This window comes from Schistocerca serialis, chromosome 2, assembly GCF_023864345.2.
Source record: "Schistocerca serialis cubense isolate TAMUIC-IGC-003099 chromosome 2, iqSchSeri2.2, whole genome shotgun sequence".
Taxonomy (NCBI): Eukaryota; Metazoa; Arthropoda; class Insecta; order Orthoptera; family Acrididae; genus Schistocerca; species Schistocerca serialis.
The window spans coordinates 105,072,599-105,099,133 of NC_064639.1; positions in this window are offsets into that span (position 1 = coordinate 105,072,599).

Consider the following 26,535-nt stretch of genomic DNA (forward strand, 5'->3'; position numbering starts at 1 on the left):
AAAGTGTGATGCAAATCTTAGTACCATAAACTTACCTTTTAATTTGGTATTTTTGAAAGATTTCACAGAGACATTTCGTTAGCTTTCCCAGCAAGTAAACACTAGTAACCCAGTGGTAATTGATGTTAAGAGTACTCAGTTTGTAAGTAAATAGTATTAAGTAACTATTGACGCATTTTTTAGAACAAAATTTTTTATAGTAATTATGATTTTAAAAATAAGTCCTTACGCTAGAAATATTTGGAAACAATGAATTATGTGAATAAAAAATCACAATGGACGAACTTTAAGTACCATATTTATGAGAATTTATTGAAATTTCTCATAACAACCAACTAGTCATTTGCCATTGTTACAGCCGAAGTTTTCTTTAATGTTGGTTTGTGTCTTCTGTATTTCCGAATGAAGTTCATCTTTCATTTGGTTCGCCTAGGCATGTTAAATAGAAACACAAAATCATGTACTGGCACAGGTATACTGACGGTGTGATCTACAGTAGTGTACATATTAGAACCTAGCGCCTAGTTGATCTGTGCCACACATTATCATGTGTGGAAGGCAGTGTCACCTGGTGAAAAGCCCTGCTTCAAGCAGTACACGTTAGAAAGTATGTCTCTAACAGACTAAAATGATAATCAGGGTAAAAGACAACTTTGTTTGTTAGTACAGGACGATCTAACAAAGATTTTATGACATCCAAAGCGCGTACCTGTCTGGGATGTGTTAGTAAGTTCAATGGTAGTCATTATTACATTGAGCATACGTATGAGAGGAACCTATGGTGCTCTGGAAGTGCAGATATAATTTTGATGCCAGGTATCCAGAGAGAGAGAGAGAGAGTGTGTGTGTGTAGTTGATACAGGAAACTGGTTAAGATATAACACAGATGGATAGACCAGTTAGTAAGTCGTGTACGTATACCTATAAAGGTAAATTGTATTAAGAGTTGTGAAGATGCAGCTCTGAGAGATCGACCGCATACATCATTTCAAATCGTAACCAGTGGCAGGAGTGAGAGTAATAGATGAAACGGTAGTTGAAGTCATTCTCATAGACGAACCATACAAAAGGTCAGTTGGGAGTTATTCCAATTCAATACCTGTCGTTCGTACCACATCCTTATCTTCTCAGGTTTGATCTCATTGTACTTCCAATTCTATTGGGTTGAGCATTTTCTCTATGAAAGAGAGACACAGTTGGGGAACTCAGTTAAAATAGAGACCTAGCAGTAATTTCCAACACTGATGAACTACACTGTTCTTAGACTTTCTGCAGAGGTCGAACAGTAGAGTGGAATTCGTTTTTATCCCGCAACGAAAAATGTTGCTACCCTCACCTACAGATGAGGCGGTGTGCCAATCGACATCGGATGACACAGGGTCTATTAGCAAGTGATATTACGATCATTAATGTGAAAGAAACAAAACTCAGTCCGAACAGGCCTCAGAAGGCCCAACGGTACCGACAGACCGCTGTGTCATCCTCAGCTGACAGGCGACACTGGATGCAGCTATGGAGCGGCATGTGATCGGCACGCCACTCTCCCGTCCGTAGTCAGTTTTCGTGATTAGAGCCTGTACTTCTAAATCAAGTAACTCCTCAACAGGTCTCAAAAGAACTGGGTGCACCCTGATGTGTCGACAGAAGTGCCGACACAGTGTGATTGGAGGGGACCGCAATGCACGCTATAAGCTCACGAAGGATGGCGTGAGGTCTGAAACAGGATACGTAATGAATGCTGTAAAGAAAAGTACGTAGCTGCTGGAATACTCAACTTTAATCCATCCTTGTTGTACATCGCTATTGACGTTACAAGTGAGACTCTGTAGATTCAGGCAATAAACTACTAATGGCGCCTTGCTAGGTCGTAGCCATTGACTTAGCTGAAGGCTATTCTAACAATCTGCTCTGCAAATGAGCGAAAGGCTTCGACAGTGTGCATCGCTAGCTACGTCGTCCGTACAACTGGGCGAGTGCTAGTCCGCATCTCGAGACCTGCCTTGTGGTGGCGCTCGGTCTGCGATCACACAGTGGCGACACGCGGGTCCGACGTGTACCATTGGACCGCGGCCGATTTAAGCTACCACCTAGCAAGTGTGGTGTCTGGCGGTGCCACCACACACCCCGCTTGCCAACAGCTCTCGGCAGACCCGGACAACCCATCCAAGTGCTTACCAAGCGTTTAACTTGGGTGATGTGACGGGAATCACTGTTACTACCGCGGCAAGGCCGTTGGCTATCCTGAATGTGAAAGTCGTGCAATTTTTTGTGTTGGCTTTAAATATTATAGGGAAATTCTGGAAATATTATGGAAACCAGATTGCAAATTGGTTCCTATACCTGCTACCAATGTTTGTGATTTCGCCTTTTTCTGGCCATCTTCTTCGTATCAGTTTAGTTTTGGTTGTCTACATCACTCTTTCTTGATACTTAAACATTTGATAAAGATTGTCATACATCTAAAAGATGTTACCTTTCTTTTGTTCTGTGACATAATTCCCTCATGTTCCCTACTCTACAACCCACTCTCTGCAACATTTTAATATAGTTCCTATTACTCAGCCACAAAGCTCGACGCAGATCAAAGTTCCTGTTTTTCACAGGGGCAGACACGGCCGTCTCGTGGCGAACGTCCTTCAGCCAGCAGCCGCAAATCAAAAGAGGCTGCTCCACCATCTCCGCTGCAAGCTGAGGTCAGCGACATTCGTCGAGCACGGCTCCCTCCAATCAAGGTATGTGTTCTAGTCTCGAGGTGACTTCATAGCTGCTGGATACATTCGTACACAAGCCTGCGGCTTGTAATGGTATATGAATGACTGGCTACTGAATCAAAGTACCGTGTACGTCTTTACAAGCATCTTTGTTAAAACTACAAAACCTTGAAAGCACCAATAAACCAAACCAAACGTGGAAGATCTAAGCAACAGCATACTAGTAACAAATGATGAAACTGCTGTAACTTCGATACACTGATGAGCCATAATATAATGACCACTGCTCACCCCGACACTGAATACTTCTGTGTGGCATTGCGGGTACCTGATGTAGTAAGGAAAATATAAAAGCAGAGCACAGATAATTCAGGAATCATTCAAGCAACGATATACACTGAAAACTGGAAAATCCAATGACATAAACGACTTTGACAAACATTTGGTTAGTGTAGCCCAATTCCTAGGAGCGAGCATCCCAAAAACAGCGATGGTAGTCGGCTGTCTGTGTGCTACTGTCGCGAGCGTCTATGAAAAATGGTTGAAGGACGGTGAAACTACAGGGTTGAAGGTTTGCTCGCTCTTTAAAGGAAGATAGGCAGTGATTTATTGCAGATCTGATGACAGAGTGTAAAGCTGTGTTTCAGCGCACACTGTTCTGCATATATTGTTGGGAAGGAGGCTCCATAGAAGACGACCCATTTACATTTCATTATTGACCAAATCACAACGTCAGTTATTATTGCAGGGGGCGCTCAATCATCCAGACTGGACTACGGATATATGGAAATTTTTGGCTGACTGGATGAATCACGTTACCCCTTCTATCAGATGAATGATCGTGCTGGACATGCCGTCATCCAGGCCACTCGAAACATGCTCTACGCCACAGACTAATACCAATTTGGGGCAATGTTATGCCATGAGGCACATTAACGTGGACTTCTGTGGCACCTATGGTAGTAACCGGAGTCACCATGACAGCTAAGGATTATGCGGACCATATACCTGTATATCCTTTCGCGTTTTACATCTTCCCCGACAGTAGTGACATCTTACCATGATAACTGTCCGTGTCACAGGACCAGAACTGCTCTAAAGTCGTTTGAGGATCGTGGTAATGAAATTACGTATATGCCAAAAGAAACGCCCTACCTGAACCCAACGTAGCATATCTGGGATGCTACCAGGCACTATCTACGCGTCCACAAGCCATCGGTCCGTAATTTGCGGGAAATGCATGATCAACACATGGACAACTGGTGCCATACACCTCCGGAAACCTACAAAGGACTTCTCGAACCCAAACCACACAGAACTGTTGCTGTATTGCGTTTCAAAAGTGGGCCAACACGATACTAATCAGATGTTCATAATGTTTTGGCTCGTCAGTGTCAGAGATCACTATGTCAGGAAGGTATAGGGTTTGAGAATGTCTCCCCTTTCCCCTCTTCAGACAACGGCACATGTCATATGTGAGAATCACAAAGCTTCGCCACATATGGCGACGAATGTGCCAGCTTTCTTCGAAGTACAATGTGTACTAATACATTTTTGGCCTCAGTTTTACAAGATTTATCAACCATCGAACGTCTCGGACTTATGGTTGATCAGAATGAAGATGAAGGCAGAGCTCACCATCTGCAGCATCGTCGACAGGACCGATTCTGGATCTTTGGTACAGAGCCGAGTGGAGGGTCTGAATCAGAGGCTCAGACGGTTCTGCGACCGTGTAGGCTGCAGATTCTTGGACTTGCGCCATAGGGTGGTAGGGTTTCGGGTTCCGCTAAATAGGTCAGGTGTCCACTACACACAGGAGGCGGCTACACGGGTAGCAGGGGCTGTGTGGCGTGGACTGGGCGGTTTATTAGACAGTCTTGGGAAAGATATAAAAGGGCTCCAGTCTCAAAGGGTACAGGGCAAAGAAACGACAAGAATCGACCAAGCAACAGTATTGTAGTTGCAAATTGTCGTAGCTGTAGTACCAGAACTTCAAGCGCTGATAGAAAGCACTGAAGCTGAAATCGTTTAGGAGCAGAAAGCTGGCTAAAGCCGGAGATAAATTCTGCTGAAATTTTTACAGAGGCGCAAACCGTGTTCAGAAAGGAGGTGGTGGTGTGTTTGTGTCTGTTGGTAGTACTTTATCTTGTAGTGAAGTTGAAATAGTTCCTGCGAATTACTATAGGTAGAGGCTATACTCAAGAGCCGTACCAAAATAATAATTGGCTCCTTCTACCGACCGCCGACTCAGATGATGTAATAGCTGAACGCTTCAAAGAAAACTTGAATCTCATTACAAATAAATACCCCACTCATACAGTTATAATTGGTGGAGACTTCAATCTACCCTCGATTTGTTGGCGAAAATACATGTTCAAAGCCGGTGGTAGGCAGAAAACATCTTTCGAAGTTGTACTAAATGCTTTCTCTGAGAATTACTTTGAACAATTAGTTCATGAGCCCACACGAATTGTAAATTTTTGCGAAAACGCCCTTGACCTCTTAGCCACAAATAATTCTGATCTAATAGAGAGCGTCATGGCGGACACAGGGATTAGTGAACACAAGGTCATTGTAGCGAGGCTCAAAACCGTATCAACTACCACTAAAAATAAACGCAAAATATATTTATTTAAAACAACAGGTAAAAATTCGCTTGATGCCTTCCTAAGAAAGAGTCTCCATTCCTCCCAAGCTAATTATGTAAGTGTAGACCAGATATAGCTCAAATTCAAAGATACAGTATAGACAGAAATAAATAGATTCATACCGCATAAGTTAATAAGAGACGGGACTGATCGACCGTGGTACACAAGACACGTCAGAACACTGTTGCAGAAGCAACGAAAAAAGCATGCCAAATTTAGAAGAACGCAAAATCCCCAAGACTGGCTAATTTTCACGGAAGCTTGAAATTTAGTGTGGACGTCAACGCGAGATGCTTTTAATAGTTTCCACAATGAAACATTGTCTCAAAAAATGGCAGAAAACCCAAAGAGATTCTGTTCGTATGTAAAGCACACCAGTGGCAAAAAACAGTCAATACCGTCACTGCGCGATAGCGATGGAAATGTTACCGATGATGGTGTCACTAAAGCAGAATTACGAAATACAGTTTTCCGTAATTCCTTCACGAAAGAAGACGAAGTAAATACCATTCGAAACCAGAACAGCTGTTAGCATGAGTGACAAAAAAGTAGATATCTTAGGTGTTGCGAAACAACTCAAATCACTTAAGAAAGGCAAGTCTTCCGGTTCAGGTGGTATACTAATCAGGTTCCTTTCAGAGTATGCAGACACAATAACGCCTTTCTTAGCAATCATGTACAACGGCTCACTTGACGAAAGGTCTGTTCCTAAAGACTGGAAAGTAGCACAGGTCACACCAATATTCAAGATAGGAAATGGGAGTAGCCATTGAATTACAGACCATATCACAGACCTCAATTTGCAACAGGATTTTGGAGCATATACTGTACTCGAACTTTATGAATCACCTTGAAGCAAATTACTTATTGATAGATAACCAACACGGATTCAGAAAACATCGTTCTTGTGCAACACAGCTAGCTCTTTATTCCCATGAAGTAATGAGTGCTGTCGACAAGAGATCTTAGATCGATTCCATATCCCTAGATTTCCAGAAGGCTTTTGATACCGTTCCTCACAAGTGACTATTAATGAAATTGCGTGCATATGGAGTATCGTCTCAGTTGTGTGATTGGATTCGTGATTTCCTCTCAGAGAGGTCACAGTTCGTAGTGATAGACGGTAAATCATCGAATAGAACAGAAGTGATATCTGCCATTCCGCAAGGGTTGTGTCATAGACCGTCTGCTGTTCCTGATTTTCATAAATGATCTAGGTGATAATCTGAGCAGCCCCCTTAGATTATTTGCAGATGACGCTGTAATTTACTTTCTAGTAAAATCATCAGACGATCAATTCCAGGTACAAAATGATGTAGAGAGAATTTCTGTGTGGTGCGGAAGTGGCAATTGGCACTAAACAAAGAAAAGTGCGAGGTCATCCACAAGGGTACTAAAAGAAATCCGATAAATTTTGGGTATACGATAAATCGCACAAATCTAAGGGCTGTCAATTCGACTAAATACCTAGAAATTACAATTACGAGCAACTTAAGTTGGAAAGACCACGTAGATAATATTGTGGGGAAGGCGAAACAAAGACTGCGCTTTGTTGACAGAACACTTAGAAGATGCGACAAACCCCTAAAGAGACAGCCTACATTACACTTGTCCGTCCTCTGCTGGAATGCTGCTGCGCGGGATGGGATCCTTACCAGGTATTATTGACGGAACACATCGAAAAAGTGCAAAAAACGGCAGCTCGTTTCGTGTTATCGCGCAACAGGGGTGAGAGTGTCTCTGATATGATAGGCGAGTTGGGGTGGCTGTCACTGAAGAAAAGACGGTTTTCTTTGCGGTGAGATCCGTTTACGAAACTTCAATCACCAAATTTCTGGTCCGAATGCGAATATATATATTTTTGATACCCACCTACGTAGGGAGAAATGATCATCATAATAAAATAAGAGAAATCAGAGCTCGAACGGAAAGATTAGGTGTTCCTTTTTCCCACGCACCATTCTAGAGTGGAATGGTAGAGAAGTAGTATGAAAATGGTTTGATGAACCCTCTGCCAGGCACTTAAGTGTGAATTGCAGAGTAACCATGTAGATGTAGCTGTAGATGTAGAAATATGGGCCGGCAGGTGTGGCCGTGCGGTTCTAGGAGCTTCAATCTGGAACCACGCGACCGCTACAGTCGCAGGTTCGAATCCTGCCTCGGGCATGGATGTGTGTGATGTCCTTAGGTTAGTTAGATTTAAGTAGTTCTAGATTATAGGGGACTGATGACCTCAGATGTTGAGTCCCATAGTGCTCAGAGCCATTTGAACCATTTAGAAATATGGTCGTCGCGGTCCTCAACCAACGAATGTTGATGCTTTGATTCGCATGGAAACGGTATGGCCGAAAATTTCCCGTGCTCGATATGATTACACGCTATAATAATTTTTTGCAGAGCTTGAAGACTTCATACTGTGTGCAGTCTCAGAGGCAGAGGTCATATGTGTGGTTCTGCTATTATAATCATTTGTGTATTATTATTTACCTAATCTGTGGTACAAGATTAATTCGAATTAAAGGTCTTCTTATTTGCAGAACAAGTTTCAAAAATTTAAGTTAGATCCTTGGAACTATACCTACCTCAGTCTGGTAGGTAATATTCAGTGCTTTCTGTGCACTATGATGAAGACGTCAGAACTGACGAATACTTCTATACTGTTCCTGACTTTCGATTGTTAGTTGCGCGGTATCAATGATATTCTATCTGTATTCCAATGTAGGTGGTGTATTGAACTGGTGCTTTATTAAAGTAAAGGTTAAATTACTAGCTATTTTCTCTTATTCAGTACTGTCTTTCAAATTAGAAATCATCATACTGGACTGACATAAAATTAGGATGCAAAAAATATCCGAAAGCAAATTCACTGATGGAATAGAGAGTAAAAACTTATTCAGACTTGCATTTTATACAAGGCGTGTTTTTTAAGTAAGTAGGCCTACAGTTTTGAAATTTAAAAAAAGACGTACTAAGATATCTCAATAATTTTATTTTTACATGAACCTAAATCTACTTTTCTACATAATTTCCGTCAATATTGAGGCACTTGCCGTAACGTTGTACCAGTTTTTGAATACCCTCCTCATATAATTCTGCCGCCCGACTTGTTAACCACTGCATCACCACTGTTTTGAGCTCGTCATCGTCTTGAAGAAGCTGACCGCCCAGGTGTTTCTGCAAGTGCAGGAACAGATGGTAGTCACTGGGCGCAAGATCGGGGCTGTACGGAGGATGATCTAGTGGTCTGATTCGCCACATGCGGACGGGCATTGTCTTGCAGCAAAACGATGCTCTTGCTCAACTTCCATGGACTGTTGTTTTGATTCGAGTGTGACGTAGGCCACCCATGTTTCGTCGCCCGTAACAATTTGGCTTAAGAAACCGTCACCGTCGTTGTGGTAGCGCTGGAGGAAAGTCAATGCACTGTCTAAGCGTTTGGTTTTGTGCACGTCCGTCAACATTTTCGGTGCCCAACGTGCGCACAATTTTCGGTAATTCAAGTGCGCGGTCACAATGCCATACAAAACACTACGAGAAACATTAGGAAAGTCATCCCGCAAGGAGGAAATCGTAAAGCGTCTGTTTTCTCCCACCTGCGCCGGCCGCGGTGGTCTCGCGGTTCTAGGCGCGCAGTCCGGAACCGCGCGACTGCTACGGTCGCAGGTTCGAATCCTGCCTCGGGCATGGATGTGTGTGATGTCCTTAGGTTGGGTAGGTTTAAGTAGTTCTAAGTTCTAGGGGACTGATGACCACAGCTGTTAAGTCCCATAGTGCTCAGAGCCATTTGAACCATTTTTTCTCCCACCTGCATCAAACTTTCATTAACGACCGAAGGACGCCCACTCCGTTGTTCATCATGCACATTTGTGAGGCCATCTTTAAATGATCTCACCCACTTTGTTACCATTCCATCACTCATAATGTTTTCTCCGTAAACTGAACAGATCTCACGATGAATATCGATCGCTTTTAGGCCTTTAGCACTAAGAAATCTTATAACAGCCCGTACTTCACAGTCGGTGGGACTCACGATTATCAGAGGCATCTTAAACACTCAGTACACAACGTAAACAAGGAAGAATCAGACTTTAATGGCGTCAGTGCGTAGATTAAGGTACAGGCTTTCATGTAAAAATAAAATTTTTGAGATATATTAGCACGTCTTTTTTTAATTTCAAAACGGTACTTACTTAAAAAACACGCCTCGTAATAAGTGAAAGTAAGTGGCCAGATAATTTCATTGTAAACATTCAAAATCGAAGCCAGTCCCACACTCGAGTGTTGAGGCCTGGAAACATCATTGGTGAACTTGATAAGGCCCAAATGGAGAGCAGTATATTGCCACTTTCATGCGAACTATTTTTTGTTGTTGTTGTTGTCGTTTTCAGACAGAAGACGGGTTTGATGCAACTGTTCACACTTGTCTGTGCTGTGCAAGTCTCTTCATATCTTAATAGCTGATGCAGCCAACACTATTTGATCGAAAGTATTGAAGTATTGCACTGCCAATAGTGAAGCAGTAACAGCAGAATGGGTTAGTCAGGACTGCTCAGTGACTTTCGAACGTGAACTTGTCACTGGATGTCACTTGAGTAACACAGCCGTCAGGAACATTGCAACGCTTCTAAAGCTGCCCAGGATGATGGCTGGCGATGTGGCAGCGAAGTGGAAACGCGAAGGAACGACCCCAGCTAAACGAAGGCGTCATGTGCTGACAGACAGGGATTTTTGTGGAGTGTGGATGTTGGTTAGAAAAGAAAGTCATGAAATCGGTGGAAGTGTTCCAAGGGCTAGCAGCAGTCCAGATAGCACAATGACAGCATAGGGTGCAGATAAGATTGTTGCAGAGTGGTGGAACAGATACTCATAATCCGCAGTGCTAAGCGATCATGAGATGTTATAAATAGCGATGCCACTGGACAGTAGATGGGTGGAAACAAATTATGTGTATTGAATCACTCTGTACCCTGAGACAAACTGATGAAAGGATTTGGGTTTGGTGAGTACTTAAAGAACGTTACCTGCCATCATACATGGTACGATGAGAGTGATGTTATGGTAAGGGGGTGTTCTCCGTGATTAGAGTGTGGTACCCTTATTGCGCTAAATGGAGAACCATATTAACACGTTTTACAGAATTATGTACAGTGTACGGTAGAGGAATAATTCGGAATCGATGACTGTGTCACCATGACAATACATGCTGTCATAAAGCAGCATCTGCGAGGCAATGGCTTGTGGACAACAGCATTCCAGAAATGAAATGGCCTGCCGAGAGTTCCGACCCCAAAACAATGGAACGCCTCTGGGATGAGTTAGAATGGCGACTTCGCTCCAAACCCCAGAGTCCAACATCGCTATGTTTCTAGTTTTGACTCTTGAGGAAGAATGTGCTGCCATTTCTCCACAGACATGCAAACACCTCATTGAAGGTGCGCACAGCAGAGCTCAAGTCAACATAAAGGCGACGGGTGGTCACAACCAATATTAATGTCCACTAAATGAAATGTATTTGCAGTTGCGTACACGAACGACCATCAGCTGTATAATGGAATCACGACTGTGAAAATCTGTGGCAGACTGGGACTCGAACTCCGATTTCCCGCTTTAGTCAGCTGTCGCCTTAACTGCTTTGGTTATCCATGCACGACCCACTGTCAGATCCAAGTTTCCATATGTCATTTACATTTACATTTATACTCCGCAAGCTACCCAACGGTGTGTGGCAGAGGGCACTTTACGTGCCACTGTCATTACCTCCCTTTCCTGTTCCAGTCGCGTATGGTTCGCGGGAAGAACGACTGCCGGAAAGCCTCCGTGCGCGCTCTAATCTCTCTAATTTTACATTCGTGATCTCCTCGGGAGGTAAAAGTAGGGAAAGCAATATATTCGGTACCTCATCCAGAAACGCACCCTCTCGATACCTGGACAGCAAGCCGCCTCTCTTGCAGAGTCTGCCACTTGAGTTTGCTAAACATCTCCGTAACGCTATCACGCTTACCAAATAACCCTGTGACGAAACGCGCCGCTCTTCTTTGGATCTTGTCTCTTCCGTCAACTCGACCTGGTACGGATCCCACACTTATGAGCAATACCGAAGTATAGGTCGAACGAGTGTTTTGTAAGCCACCTCCTTTGTTGATGGACTACATTTTCTAAGGACTCTCCCAATGAATCTCGACCTGGCACCCGCCTTACCAACAATTAATTTTATATGATCATTCCACTTCAAATCGTTCCATACGCATACTCCCAGATATTTTACAGAAGTAACTGCTACGAGTGTTTGTTCCACTATCATATAATCATACAATAAAGGATCCTTCTTTCTATGTACTCGCAACACATTACATTTGTCTGTGTCAAGGGTCAGTTGCCACTCCCTGCACCAAGTGCCTAACCGCTGCAGATCTTCCTGCATTTCGCTGCAATTTTCTAATGCTGCAACTTCTCTGTATACTACACCATCATCCGCGAAAAGCCGCATGGAACTTCCGACACTATCTACTAGGTCATTTATATACAGGGTGTTACAAAAAGGTACGGCCAAACTTTCAGGCGATATTCCTCACACACAAATAAAGAAAAGACGTTATGTGGACATGTGTCCGGAAACGCTTAATTTCCATGTTAGAGCTCATTTTAGTTTCGTCAGTATGTACTGTACTTCCTCGATTCACCGCCAGTTGGCCCAATTGAAGGAAGGTAATGTTGACATCGGTGCTTGTGTTGACATACGACTCATTGCTCTACAGTACTAGCATCAAGCACGTCAGTACGTAGCATCAACAGGTTAGTGTTCATCACGAACGTAGTTTTGCAGTCAGTGCAATGTTTACAAATGCGGAGTTGGCAGATGCCCATTTGATGTATGGATTAGCACGGGGCAATAGCTGTGGCGCGGTACTTTTGTATCGAGACAGATTTCCAGAACGAAGGTGTCCCGACGGGAAGACGTTCGAAGCAATTGATCGGCGTCCTAGGGAGCACGGAACATTCCAGCCTATGACTCGCGACTGGGGAAGACCTAGAACGACGAGGACACCTGCAATGGACGAGGCAATTCTTCGTGCAGTTGACGATAACCCTAATGTCAGCTTCAGAGAAGTTGCTGCTGTACATGGTAACCTTGACCACGTCGCTGTATGGAGAGTGCTACGGGAGAACCAGTTGTTTCCGTACCATGTACAGCGTGTGCAGGCACTATCAGCAGCTGATTGGCCTCCACAGGTACACTTCTTCGAATGGTTCATCCAACAATGTACGTTCTGTTGCTGTGTGTTTCCATGATTAATGTGATTTGAAGAGAAGTAATAAAATGAGCTCTTTTTAACATGGAAAGTAAGCGTTTCCGGACACATGCCCACATAACTTCTTTTCTTTATTTGTGTGTGAGGAATGTTTCCTGAAAGTTTGTAACACCCTGTATATTGTGAAAAGCAATGGTCCCATAACATTCCCCTGTGGCACGCCAGAGGTTACTTTAACGTCTGTAGACGTCTCCATTGAGAACAACATGCTGTGTTCTGTTTGCTAAAAACTCTTCAATCTAGCCACACAGCTGGTCTGATATTCCGTAGGCTCTTACTTTGTTTTATCAGGCGACAGTGTGGAACTGTATCGAACGCCTTCCGGAAGTCAAGGAAAATGGCATCTACCTGGGAGCCTGTATCTAATATTTTCTGTGTCTCATGAACAAATAAAGCGACTTGGGTCTCACTCGATCGCTGTTTCCGGAATCCATGTTGATTCCTGCAGATTAGATTCTGGGTTTCCAGAAATGACATGATATGCGAGCAAAAAACATATTCTTAAATTCTGCAACAGATCGATGTCAGAGATATAGGCCTATAGTTTTGCGCATCTGCTCGACGACCCTTCTTGAAAACTGGAATTACCTGTGCTCTTTTCCATTCATTTGGAACCTTCCGTTCCTCTAGAGACTTGCGGTACACGGCTGTTAGAAGGGGGGCAAGTTCTTTCGCTATTGCTTGATGAACTGTACTCGTACAAACATTATGTAATTCCCGTACCGGGCAGGACATTTTAATTGTGTGGAATCGACGGATAAACGCGATACTGCAGTGTTTGTGTTATTAAGCAGAAAGATACAATGTTCGTTCGGATACGTATGCATGTCCGAAGGAACACTGCATGATTCTTCTTAACAACACTGGCTCTAAAACATCGGAATGTCCACTAATAGGTGACCAGATGCTTTTCATCAGATAATGTACATCTATTGGGCCTGCTTACAGTAGCCAAGCGCGTATCTAGCTGTAGAGTTTTCATCCCCCTACGCCGTTACAAAATCTCAGGATGTATATTATCAGTAGATATCTTTCTCTCCAGTTCGATTCAGCACCTCTTCATCAGTTATCCTTTTTCCTCATCTAATCGTCAGCTTTCGTCTGTAACTCCACACTTCACAAAATTCTAACTTCATCTCTAAACTGTTTATCGTCCACTTTTCACTTACTTAAGGCTACACTTCAGACAAATACCTTCAGAAAATATTTCGTAGCACTTAAATATAAGAGTATATTCTATGATAACACATTTATCTGTTTTAGAAAAGCTTTTATAGCTGTTGTCACTACTTCAGCCAATGTTATTATTTTACTGTCGTACACTGTGCGGCAAAAAAAGTGAAGCACCTAGAAGACATGGTCGGATGTAAGTTCCTACTCAAAAAACCCATCGGCGGTTATTTAAAGGAGAGTTGGAATTCTCTGTGGCGGGTAGAACGACCACAAGAGTGCACGAGTGTTGTATAAGTTTATTGTTGTTCAAGTTTAGTGTTGTTACCAGCTCTGGAACAATATACAGGGTGTTTCCGTAAGAGCGTACAAAAATGCTCCACTGCACTGTTTGAGATAAGGGAACCTGGGGTCGGAGAAGCAGCTTAAGGCGATATGGAAGTAAACTTGTCTACCGCTTTATCTAGCATTACTGTTTTACAGCTTATTTACAACTAAAATGCGTACAAGTTTACGCGGACTGTGCTGTTTATTTACATGAACATTCTTTATTTCCTGCAAGGAAACGAGGAGAACGAGCCTGATTACTAGGAAGTCATGATGGAGGTAATGTTTACTTTACTAGTCCATAGGGTGGCTCAGTTGTATCGTGTTTACATTGTCTTATGACAGAACGCGCTATGTATCAACGACAGACCCATTCATTGCTCAGTGCCGCTCAGAGAAGTACAGTACAATAAGATGGAGCAGTACCGGTACAGTTTCGCAGAACTCACTGACATGCACCTTATGTATGGGGAACTACGTTGGAATGATCTTGCTGCTGAAAGGCTGTACAGGGAATGATTTCCTAACAGGCTTCATCTATCACAAGTGTTTATTTCTCGCGATCGACTAATCGGGGACTGTAGTTCATTGGAAAGAAAACACGAGGGACCTGTCAACATGAGAACCACTCGCAACAAGATTTTGAAGAGGAGGTGCTAGAACGTGTTGCAGCGAACCCCACTACAAGTACTCGTCGTATTGCACGTGGAATGAGCACTGCACATACTAGCATGTGCCGACTACTCCACGAACAACAATTACACCCATATCACCCACAACGTGTCCATGCAGTGCTTGTGACTGAGTTTGCACCAATGGTCGCATTTCCTCAGTGGTTGTTCCAACATTGGATTGCTCGACCACATTTCCTTCAGATCGCGCGGTTTACTGACGAGGCCTCATTTGATTGTGATGGTATTTCGAACAACAGAAACAGCCATGTGTGGGATGAGGAAATCCTTCACGCTGTAGTAGAGTCACACCATCAAGTGCGTTAGCTGTGAATATCTGGGCCAGCGTTATAGGCGATAATCTTATTGGGCCGTATCTTCTACATGGCCGTCTGAATGGCCACCTGTACTTAGGGTTAGCGCAAAGGGTTCTACTTGAGTTGTTGGAGAACATAGGCTTGGCTGTTCATGAGAGGATGTGGATACAACATGACTGTGCACCGCCTCACTTCAGTGTGGATGCCCCACACCATCTCAGTACTGTATTTCCTGGTCGCTGGGTTGGAAGGGGAGGTCCTATTCCATGGCCTGTGTTGTCACCTGACCTGAGGGGGTACATAAATTCACTTGTGTATGAGATCCCAGTGGATACAGAGATGGAATTAGTTGCTAGAATTGTAGCTGCTTGTGCTATGATTCTAAACACCCCAGGGATATCTGTCAGGGTGCGTCAGAACCTTGTTCACTGATGTCATGCATGTATTGAGGGTGATGGCCGTCAGATTCAGCACATTTTGTAAGATACACTAGAAACGGTATGTTCACTGTGTAAGTGGTGGTATTTGTAGTTAACAGTAACTATCGTAAATAAAAAGTACAGAGTAATGTGACTTTATTCCTATTATCTCCTTAAGCTGGCTTTTTCGACCCTAGGTACCCAATCTCAAAATGTTCAGTGGAGAATCCTTTATGTCGTATTAAATTTTTGCACGCTCTTATTGAAACACTCTGTATAGGGGACATGTACAGTTCCGATGCTAAGTGATCTGTGTCAAGGGCACGGAAATACCACGTTTTCATGTGAGACAGCATTACCAACATCTGACAGAATTTCAAGGAGGTCTCACTGAAGATCTACATTCGGCTGGCTGGTCGAATTTTACAGTACACAGATTTGTGGGGCATTCGGATGTGGCGGTACTGGTCAAGGATCCAGCTGATCACGTCTGATCACTGCAAGGAAAGATCTCCACATTGGGCATTGTAACTCAGTCACATCTGCGCCTGCCATCCGAGAAAAAGTAATAGGCTCCCTGTAACAATCTGTGTAATCTAACCCATTAGTCAGAGACTAGCAGGAGCTGGGCTTGGGAATTAACGTCCCTTGCGCCGACTGCCGTTAACATCACAACGGAAATGGTTGCGTTTTTAGTGGTGCCATGACCGGGAAGGGAAGCGTGCGCTGCTCATGAATGTCGTCGCACTGTGTTCAGTAAGGAATCACGATTCTGCTCTACCTTAGACAACCATGGGGCAACGGCTTTACCGCAGTGGATGCACCAGTTCCCGTCAGATCACCGAGGTTAAGCGCTGTCGGGCGTGGCCGGCACTTGGATGGGTGATCATCCTGGTCGCCATGCTCTGTTGCTATTTTTCAGGGTGCACTCAGCCTCGTGATGCCACTTGAGGAGCTACTCGACCGAATAGTAGCGGCTCCATCATAACGACCAGGAGACTAGTGTGCTGACCACACGCCCCTCCTATTCGCATTCTCAGCTGAGGACGACACGGCGGTCGGATGGTTCCGGTGGGCCACTTGTGGCCTGAAGATGGAGTGCTTTAGACAACCATCGTCGGCGAGTACGACGACGATCCGTGGAGAGGTCACATTCTTCCAATGTTTTGGAGAGGCACAGCAGTGTTATACCTGGGGTCATGGTGTGGGAAGCCATCGGGTGTGACTTCAGACCATGACAGCTGGTACTGATTAAAAGGTCTCTGGTGGTACCATGGCACATGACAGATATTCTCCGTCTTCATGCGTTTTCTCTCAGGTGATGGCATCCTGTTGCTATTTTTCAACAGGAAAATTCTCAACCACTCATCTCGACTAATTGTCTGCGTGATGTTGAGGCTCCCATGGTCAGCTAGATCTCCATATCTGTCCCAAATAGAACATGTGTGGGACCAGCTTGGGCTTCAACTTCGTCCGAGTGCCTGTACCCAGGATATCAACAACCAGTTGCAAGAGTATTTGGCCCATTTCTCTCAGGAGAGGATACAAGGGCTTTAAGACACCCTTCCCAACCAAATCATTGTATGCAACGAAGCGAGAGGGGCGCAACATGACACTCGTGGCCTCATACTGCCAAGTTTTTACTAATATTGGACTCGAGTTTGTAATCACTGAAATAATATCACATGCCCTCTCACCACCTGAAATTTATTTTCGTTTCCCGCTTACCTTCTGGGTGTTTTTTTTTTTTTTTTTTTTTTTTTTTTTTTTTTTTTTTTTTTTTTTGTCAGGCACTGAATAAAACTCGCCGGTCACTGTGGCCTAGCGGTTCTAGGCGCTTCAGTCCGGAACCGCGCGACTGCTACGGTCGCAGGTTCGAATCCTGCCTCGGGCGTGGATGTGTGTGATGTCCTTAGGTTGGTTAGCTTTAAGTACTTCTAAGTCTACGGGACTGATGACCTCAGATTTTAAGTCCCATAGCGCTTAGAGCCCTTTTAACCATTTTGATTTTGAATAAAACTCATCTGCTACTTCTTGTGCCACATTTCCTTATCTAATTAGCTCAACGTTGTCAGATTTAATTCGACTATATTCTATTTCCACGGTCATACTTTTGTTGATATTCAGTTTATAAACTCTTTTGAATGAGACTTTTGATTCCGTTCAACTGATCTTCGCCGTTTCTGATAGAACCACAATGCCACTGGCAAACTTCAGAGTTTTTATTTCATCTGCCTGAATTATAACTCCCTTTCCAATTTTCTTCTTGGTTCCCCTTGCTGCTTGTTGAATGTATTGAGCGAATGATAAAGGGGATAGCTCGCAACCGTGTCTCACTGTTTTCTCAACTAATGCTTCCGTTTCATGTTCTTCGACTCTTATAACAGCAGTCTGGTTTCGGTGCAAGTCGTATGTAACCTTACACTCACAATATTTTATCTCCATTACCTTTCAAAGAGTGTATTCCACTACATTCAGTAAAACTCGTGCAGTATGTTGTTGGAGACACACGGGAATTAAAGATATTACCTACCAGTGGGCACGGATTTATATCAATGGAGATAGTTGAAAATGTGTGCCAGACTAGGATTTGAACTTGGGTCTTCTGCTTACTAGGCAGATGCACGGACCACTATGCCATGCGGGCACAGTGGTCATCACAACTGCATGGACTACCCTAGCATGCCTCCCGTCAGACCCAGATTCTCAACTTATCTACCCACAAAACTGATGTAGTGTCACTTCCCCTTTATCCTCACTGCTCACGGCATTTCGCTGATTCCCGAAAGAACTGGCACCATGCATACGGTATGTTATTGTTTGTGCTGTTATAACTGAGTATAGAATGAATGGAAGAAGAGTGAAACTCATTGTCGATTACCTTGTAACATCCTCATATAACAACGTAGAAATCACGAAGGGAAACGACCCCATCCGACAGACGATCACCACGAACAACATAACAAGCCCTCACTCTATGACTACAGCAGACGGATTTGAAACATTTCTAAGACGTTAGCTCATAAACTGGTGAAAAAGAATGTCTGCGAACGTATGTGGACTTAGTTTTAGATAAAGTGGGGAATGACAGAATAAGTCATATCAAACTAATAAAATAATTTTGCTGTGAAATAAAACCAAAACAATAATCGAAATAACAGCATTTCATATGAAAGCGATCATCAGTATATACCAAAATCTGCTGCTGGGTAATATCGCTAGCCAAACCATGTTACCCCACTCAGTGCATTGTAACATTCTTGGACCCTGAAATTTCCTGGCAGATGAAAACTAAGTGCCCGACTCGGACTCCAACCTTTCGCAGGGAACTGCTGTGAGGGCGAGTCGTGACTTGTGCCTGCATAACTCAGTTCGTAGCGCAGTTGCATACGAAAGGAAAAGAACCCATGTTCCAGTTCTAGTCCAGCACGCAGTCTTAGCACATTTTGGGCGGGAGTCTCTTTTGGAGAGATCGGTCGCCTGGTGCAAGTCTTTTTATTTGAAGCCACTTCGGCGATTTGTGTGTCAATGATGATAAAATGATGATGAGGACAACACAACAACGAGTTCCCGAGTGAGAAAATCTCCGTCCTAGCCAAGATTCGAACCTGGGCGCCTGGCATGACATTCATCTACGCTGGCCGCTGTGCTATGGAGGCGGACTCAAGCAGTTTTAATCTACCAGAATGTTTCAGATCCGTACAAACTCCACTGCAGGGCATGCTGTCCACAAGCTTTATAGAGATGTAGCTGCTCAAGCTAGCCCCACTCTTGACACTGTCCCTTCTGCAGTCACCGAGTGCGTGTGGACGGAGCGTGCGACGATTTTCTGGAAACGTGCTTGGCTGGCTCCATGTCAGCAGGTAGTGCATTGCACCTCATTTTGTTTATTGCTGCCTTCTGGAGGAAGATGTTCAAGAGATAGGCTCAATGTGCTCGTGCATTATCGTCTTGAGGGACGAACCCATTGCCATGTTGACTGTAGGACTGGACAGTTGGTTGGAGGATCCTGTTCCGATATTACTCCAGCCCTCAAATTACTCTAAACAGCGATAGGAGACGTACATGGTACTGGCCCGAAACATGACTGATTGGCCTTCCAGCTTCACCCGAACAAAAATCGCGAACTACACAAGTCGTGAGCCTGGGCGAATCTATTTTGAGCAATTACGTTTGACTATCAGGAACTTCCCACCATCACCTCCCGCCACATTCTATGGCTAAAAGCAGCTGGTGAGTCTTTTTTTTTTTTTTTAACCAGTGCTCTAACTAGCTACCCAAAGGTTTGAGCACCACAGCAGTTGCATACGTTAGCGACCTTGACTACAAAAGCGGATACAGCTATCAAAAAGGAGATACATTACATGTCATTCACGTTTTAAGGAAGTAAAAACTGAAGAGTGCACTACTAATTTAAACAAAAAACAACTTTTTATAGCAAGCATTATTCTGCAGCAATAATGTCATAATTGTTTTAACTTCTACTTTCCACGTCATCTTTATATCCAAACTCCAAATCGTTGGAGATGACAACTACGTTGTGTTTCGCTTACTAGGATTTTGTTTACATGTTGTCTTCTTTTTCTATACAGTTCATTGCAATTGCAAGCTGATTTTGCATTTCCAAATGTAGAGAAACGATCGGTTTGGTGGAGTCTGAGATCGCGTTATTCTTTTATTCACCCTACGTTTTACCTACTGTGTCATTTTTCGTAAAAAAAACATAAAGAAAATTTTGGAATTCATTTTCCTGTATAGTCTGTTGACCACTGTACAGCAGAGTGAGGAATGACAAGTATAAGCTAAAGTCAGTGTGCACTTAGAATTCTTTCGTTAAAGAGGGATTCTTGAGCTGAATTTCAAACTATTTTTCTTGAATCTGTAGCGTCTACTGACCTGTTTCGATTTTCTGGACACGTTCTCATGAAGCAAAAGTATATGTTAATCGGAACACACGCTACTTACAGCACATTCATTTATTGCAGTCCAAATCGGAAATGAAGAAGGCCAAGTCTCGAGCAGGATCTCCGGCATCCATGGAAATCCCTCGCCCACCTGTGTTGCCGCTCTCAGCTCTGCCACCGTCAAGGTATTTGCTTAATAATGTGATAAATTTGTTACGTCTCACTTTTTACTTTTAAGTAGAATTTTGACCAGCTCTGTTTATATCAAGATTTCTAGATCAACTCAACAATTTGAACCCCATCAACTCCATAGGTAGCTCCTAAAGAGTAGGATACCTGAATTTCAAAATCCGTAAACTTTATAACTACTTCACCATTCAGAGACAATAATATTTAATAAAATATTTCTCGCACTGATCTGCGAAAATTAGAACTGAGACAGTTACCTTGCTACTACTGTCTATTGTGATGGTCGCAAACGACAAATACTTAATGTAGTTGATGCTTTAATAGGCATGAAAGGGAGGAAGAAAGTGATGGGAAGTAATTACTCATGACAAATTTCGAGGAGGCTAAAAGCAGTGGTGAATTTGCCAGTTCCTGCAAAGCAATCGTCGTAATACTTAGTAATCCCAACAGTTCGTATCCAGGACAAGCGATAGATCTACGGTAGAGACTCCGTTCCAAACCTTCTCACATTGTAAATTTCAGATGTGATTATCAAGAACTGAACTCAAGATTTCCGTATTAGTTGCCATTTGCATAGTGGTTAGCACCTCTGGTACTTGTGCAGGCCTGCTTTTCTTGTACATCATATGGATGCTTTATATTAGAACATGCACAGAAAAAGCCAAGCTTCCTTTTTCCGATCTCCATCTTTTCTGCTATTTAGGCAACTTAGTTACCATAGCTCTGTCCGAATGACTTACAGATTATATTTTCTATGTTTTTTGCCTGTAGATATTGGGGAGGGGGAGGGGGGGAATACATTAGTACAAAGATGACACGAGACTTTCGAACTACATGCATTCTGCTCCAACATGCGTTATCGCTCATGTTATGGCTTCGACGTATTTTCCAATAGATCCATACACAGTTGCAGTCAGGTCAAATCACGGGAAAGCTGTCGTAACACTGCCACGCTTCCGCGACATGACAGATTGCCCGATTATCAATGCAGCACGCATGACCAAATTGAGAAGCCGTCTGTATTAGTCTCATATTTTGTATGATTGAAAAATAACTGCAGCAAACCGAGACTGATGTGCCACAAATGATATTCTATAAATTCTCTATTAACTTCACGTCCTACCAGACCATGTTGTGAGTCCAACTATAACGCACTACAAAAGAGTGCTGCAATCTCACTTCATACGTAAGAATTTCTCGAAACAAAATATTCATTTGTTAAAAAATTTAATCAGATATTTATTTTTACAATACCGTGTCCTCTATACAGTACCTGGAGATTCTCATCCGTCATCTTGGCTACATTATTTTACTTGACCTTTTCTATTTCGGTCTATAGAAACGATTCGTCAATATCAGTCTGACAGGTTTTTAACTCTGTCATCTCTTAGCTCCAGTGATCAAGCAACTAGCATGATTTCTGATGTGATCCATCTTCCTTCTGACATGCCATCATCTCGCTAATCTCTTACCGTTAGGAATTTAGCGAAGAATTTCCTTAGTTCAAGTATCATTCTTTCGCCTCGCTGCAGGTTCCAACAGCCTCCACTTAAAAAAAAAAGTACTATCGTAGTTACGCCTTCTTGTCACTCCAAGTAACTACCACCATGGAGCTTTCCATTGCTGTTGAGCAATCCATGGAGTGTCGGAGTTTTCACAATAAATTGAGTCTCTCATTACCTTAATTCTCAAAGCTAGTAATGTGACATTAGATATATGCTGAGAGAGCTTGGGGAGCATGCCTGAACGCGCGAGCCAATCAGGCAGCCGGTGACAGATGAGAGCTGTCAGAGAAGATTGCCAGGTGAGGGGCGTTCGGCACTTGCCTCTTGCAGCTGTAAGAGAATTGGTTGCCGATTGGCTAACGTTCATGACATCGTACATGGCACGGACAGTCTGTAACAGACCTGCCTAGTAACTTGTCCTGTAAGGAGCTTTATCGACATTTGAACTGCCCTCTTAGATTCCTGCCTAACCACACCCTTGGAAATCGCGACATATTCGGTAAAAGCGGCGAAATTGTGGTGACATACCAGAACACAAATGCCACTGCTCCTCGATTTACTCGTAGCAATTTCGTTTTTTAATCAGAATGGAGACACAAAATCGAAGAAACTCATTCGTGAAGGAATGCTCTCTTATATGTAAATAACATCGAATGTTGCAGAACATACTTATATTACATTAATAAGAAAGTCACAGAACTTTTTACAAATGTGAAGATGGGAAAAAATATTAGAGTACTACATAACATAAACCTACAACGATTTACTTCATAACCCCATACACCTGTCCATTACACAGTGATGAACACACGAAAATTCGGACATTATCCATCATGTAACGATGTCATGAAAGCTTTTACCACCGATATGTCATTAAGTGACAATTAATTATAACAAATCGTACCATGAGTGACGTGCTTGTGATAAATCTTCAGTGTGCCATTGGCTTGAAATGGCATACTATCATAACATACATTTTATAACAGGAATACAATTATAAACGACGAACCCTAGGGCATCCGACTTTTATTGAGTTTCGAGGTCGCTTCGAGTTGCGCTGCGACATCATGAACGTTAGCCAGTCAGCAAACCCAATTTCATGACATCCACGAGATGCAGTAGCTTGTGGCAGGAGGTCACAGGAACTCCCGCCTAATTGCCATAGAGCGCGTCCATTATGGCCGACTCAGTTGAGTTGCCAAAGATGTGAAACCATCACCATGTACGAGGGGCGGTCGAAAAGTGCCCAGCCTGAGATAGTCTCGCACAAGCAACAGCATCTTCTTTTATGATGGCTCTTTTCGGGTACGCAAGTCAAATTTCGCGGCTCCAGCTTCGTTAGTTTTGCCGGTAGAATGCGGTGTTTACCGAATTGTAAGCAAAATAACGAATATCGAGATAATCAAGAATCCTACTGTGATTAAATATCTTCATTTGAAGGAAATAACGCCCAAGAAAATCGCAGAGTACATGCGGAATACACTCAATGACAGTACTCATCTTACGCAGCAGTGAAAAACTGTGTGTCTGACTTCCAACGTGGAAGAAAGAGTGTGGAAGATGCGCCAAGGAGCGGAAAGCCTTTCACCGTTGCCACTGAAGAAACAGTGAGTGCAGTTAACGATACGATTTCTCAGGATCGTCGAACATCGTTGCAGCACATTGAAACCACATTTCGAATCTCCCACGAGCGTCCTGAGGCATTGTTGTGGATTTTTTGGGATGCCGGAAGTTTCATCTCGGTGGGTCCTTTCATCTCGGTGGGTCCCGAAGAACTTGAATGCAGATCAGAGACGGGAGCGAGTGCAGTGTTGTGAAGAAGTCGTCCGCCAATTTGAAGCCGATAACGATGGCTTTCTTGTGAAGTATGTGACAATGGTTGAAACGTGGGTTCACCACTTTGATCCTGAGACAAAACAACAGTCTCAACAATGGAAAAGCCAAAAGAATTCCGGATGCAAAAATCATCCGGTAAGGTGACGGATGGCATCGTTCTTCTGGGATGCAGAAGAGTAATTATGGTGGAATGCTTACAAAAGGGCGTAACTGTCAAAGCAACACAATATTGCACCCTCCTGTGCCGTTTGAGAGAAGCGATAAAGAAAAAAATTGCGCACAAAATTGGCGCGCGAAGTTCTTTTGTGTCAGGACCACGCACCTGCGCACAAAGCCTTGGCAACACTAGAAACTCTGAGTGACTGCCCGTTTGAATTGTTCCGTCAACCGCCATATTCTCCAGATTTGGCTCCATCACACTTTTTTCTTTTCCCAAATCTAAAAACAGATCTCAAAGGACGACGATTTGACAATGATGATGCAGTGATTGATGCTGTGAACGCTTGGTTGGACTCGAAACCGAAGACCTCTTATTTGAATGGTTTGCAGAAGTTATTTGGACGTGCCCGCAAGTATATTAGTGTACACGGGTGTTATATTGAAAAATAAATCGGTATTACGAAATTTCTGTCATTCTTTGTTATGCTAGAAGCTTTGCGACCCCCTTCGTACAAGTATTCACATACCTTTCAGCTGAGTGCTTTACACTGAAATCAAATGTAGTGAGACCTACACTGTTTGGTAACGCTTCAGAAGTATATACGCATCGTTTATATCATTAGGTGGCAGAATATATCATGATCGATAATCACTTAATTAATCCGAGAAAACTGTCAAATATACAGACACAACTGATAATAAACTCCAGTGTAAGGCTGCATAACTGAATATTAGGTTGAGATATAGACATTACGTTAGATAAAATTAGGTTAAGTAAACTATTTATATTAGGAATGCAATATAAATAATAAGAACATACTGTACAGAGCAGCATCGTTTTCAACACAAAAGCAGCTAGAGCAGGAATATTACACATGCCCACTGATCACCAGAGTTTTCATTGCTTGATTTTCAAGGTTAGGCAGCATATGTTTTTACAGACTAAATTATGAGAATTCAGATGTGCGAATTATGCAAACAACTGTTGTTTATAAATGCTCGAATATATTTCAGCACTTCGGTGCCATCATCACTGGGTACTTTTATTCAGTTCTGTAAAATGCAAACATATTTGAAGTACTAATTATTCTAATGAAATTAGGCTTAAAACAGTTTATGCTTCTTTTGCTTATTACCCTATTTCCTACATTGTTGAGTAGCATAAGACCCTCTTTACATTATTGTATACCCAGTGCCGGTTTAAAGCTCAAGTGGCACAAGCAGCCAAGAGCAAAATTTGTATACAAGCTGCACCACAGTTAGTGGTGAAAAATGACACGGGTGATAGTATATGAGGGAGTGGGGGAGCGTCAAATGATACGTTGTTTATGTGAAAAAATGTTCTCGAACGGGCTACGCCATTTAATTGCAGATGACAAAACTACCAGTACACAGTATTGTAAAGAGGACCATACAAAACCCAACAATACATCTGTATATAAAAGGAGAAGTACTGACTGTATGACTCATCATCGCCCACCCTAAATCGCTAAGAAGAGAAACTTGAAATTTGGAGAAAGTGTTGACTGTATACTGTACGCATCGTTTAAATAGGGATTTTTCGAAATTCCGCCCTAAGTGGGTGAAATAGAGGGTGAAAAGTTTTTGAAAATATGTCGTTTTTAAGTCAATTTTGAAGATAGAACTACGAAAATTGGTATTTGGTTTCTCAACCAGAAATTAAAAAAATACATGTTTAAGCATTTTTGAAACTTTGACCACAAAGGGAGGAAAATAGTGGGTGAAAGCTTTTTGAAATCATATTGTTATCGCCCGCATCTCGTGGTCGTGCGGTAGCGTTCTCGCTTCCCACGCCCGGGTTCGATTCCCAGCGGGTCAGGGATTTTCTCTGCCTCGTGATGGCTGCGTGTTGTGTGCTGTCCTTAGGTTAGTTAGGTTTAAGTAGTTCTAAGTTCTAGGGGACTGATGACCATAGATGTTAAGTCCCATAGTGCTCAGAGCCATTTGAACCATATTGTTATTGACGAACCGCTACAACATTTTTAAAGCTACATTTATGAAAACTAAATTTTGACTTCCTGATCAGGAATGAAAAAAAATTATGTATGAGTGTTTTAGGAAATTCAACCCCTAAGGAGGTCATACAGGGGATGAAAATGTTTATGAAAATATTTAGTTAGATTAAAACATTTTTAAAGCTAAATCTATGAAAACTGGTATTTGACTTACCGGTTACAAATAAGGAAATATATTTATTTCCTATTTTAATAACGTGGTTCAAATGGCTCTGAGCACTATGGGACTCAACTGCTGTGGTCATAAGTCCCCTAGAACTTAGAACTACTTAAACCTAACTAACCTAAGGACATCACACACATCCATGCCCGAGGCAGGATTCGAACCTGCGA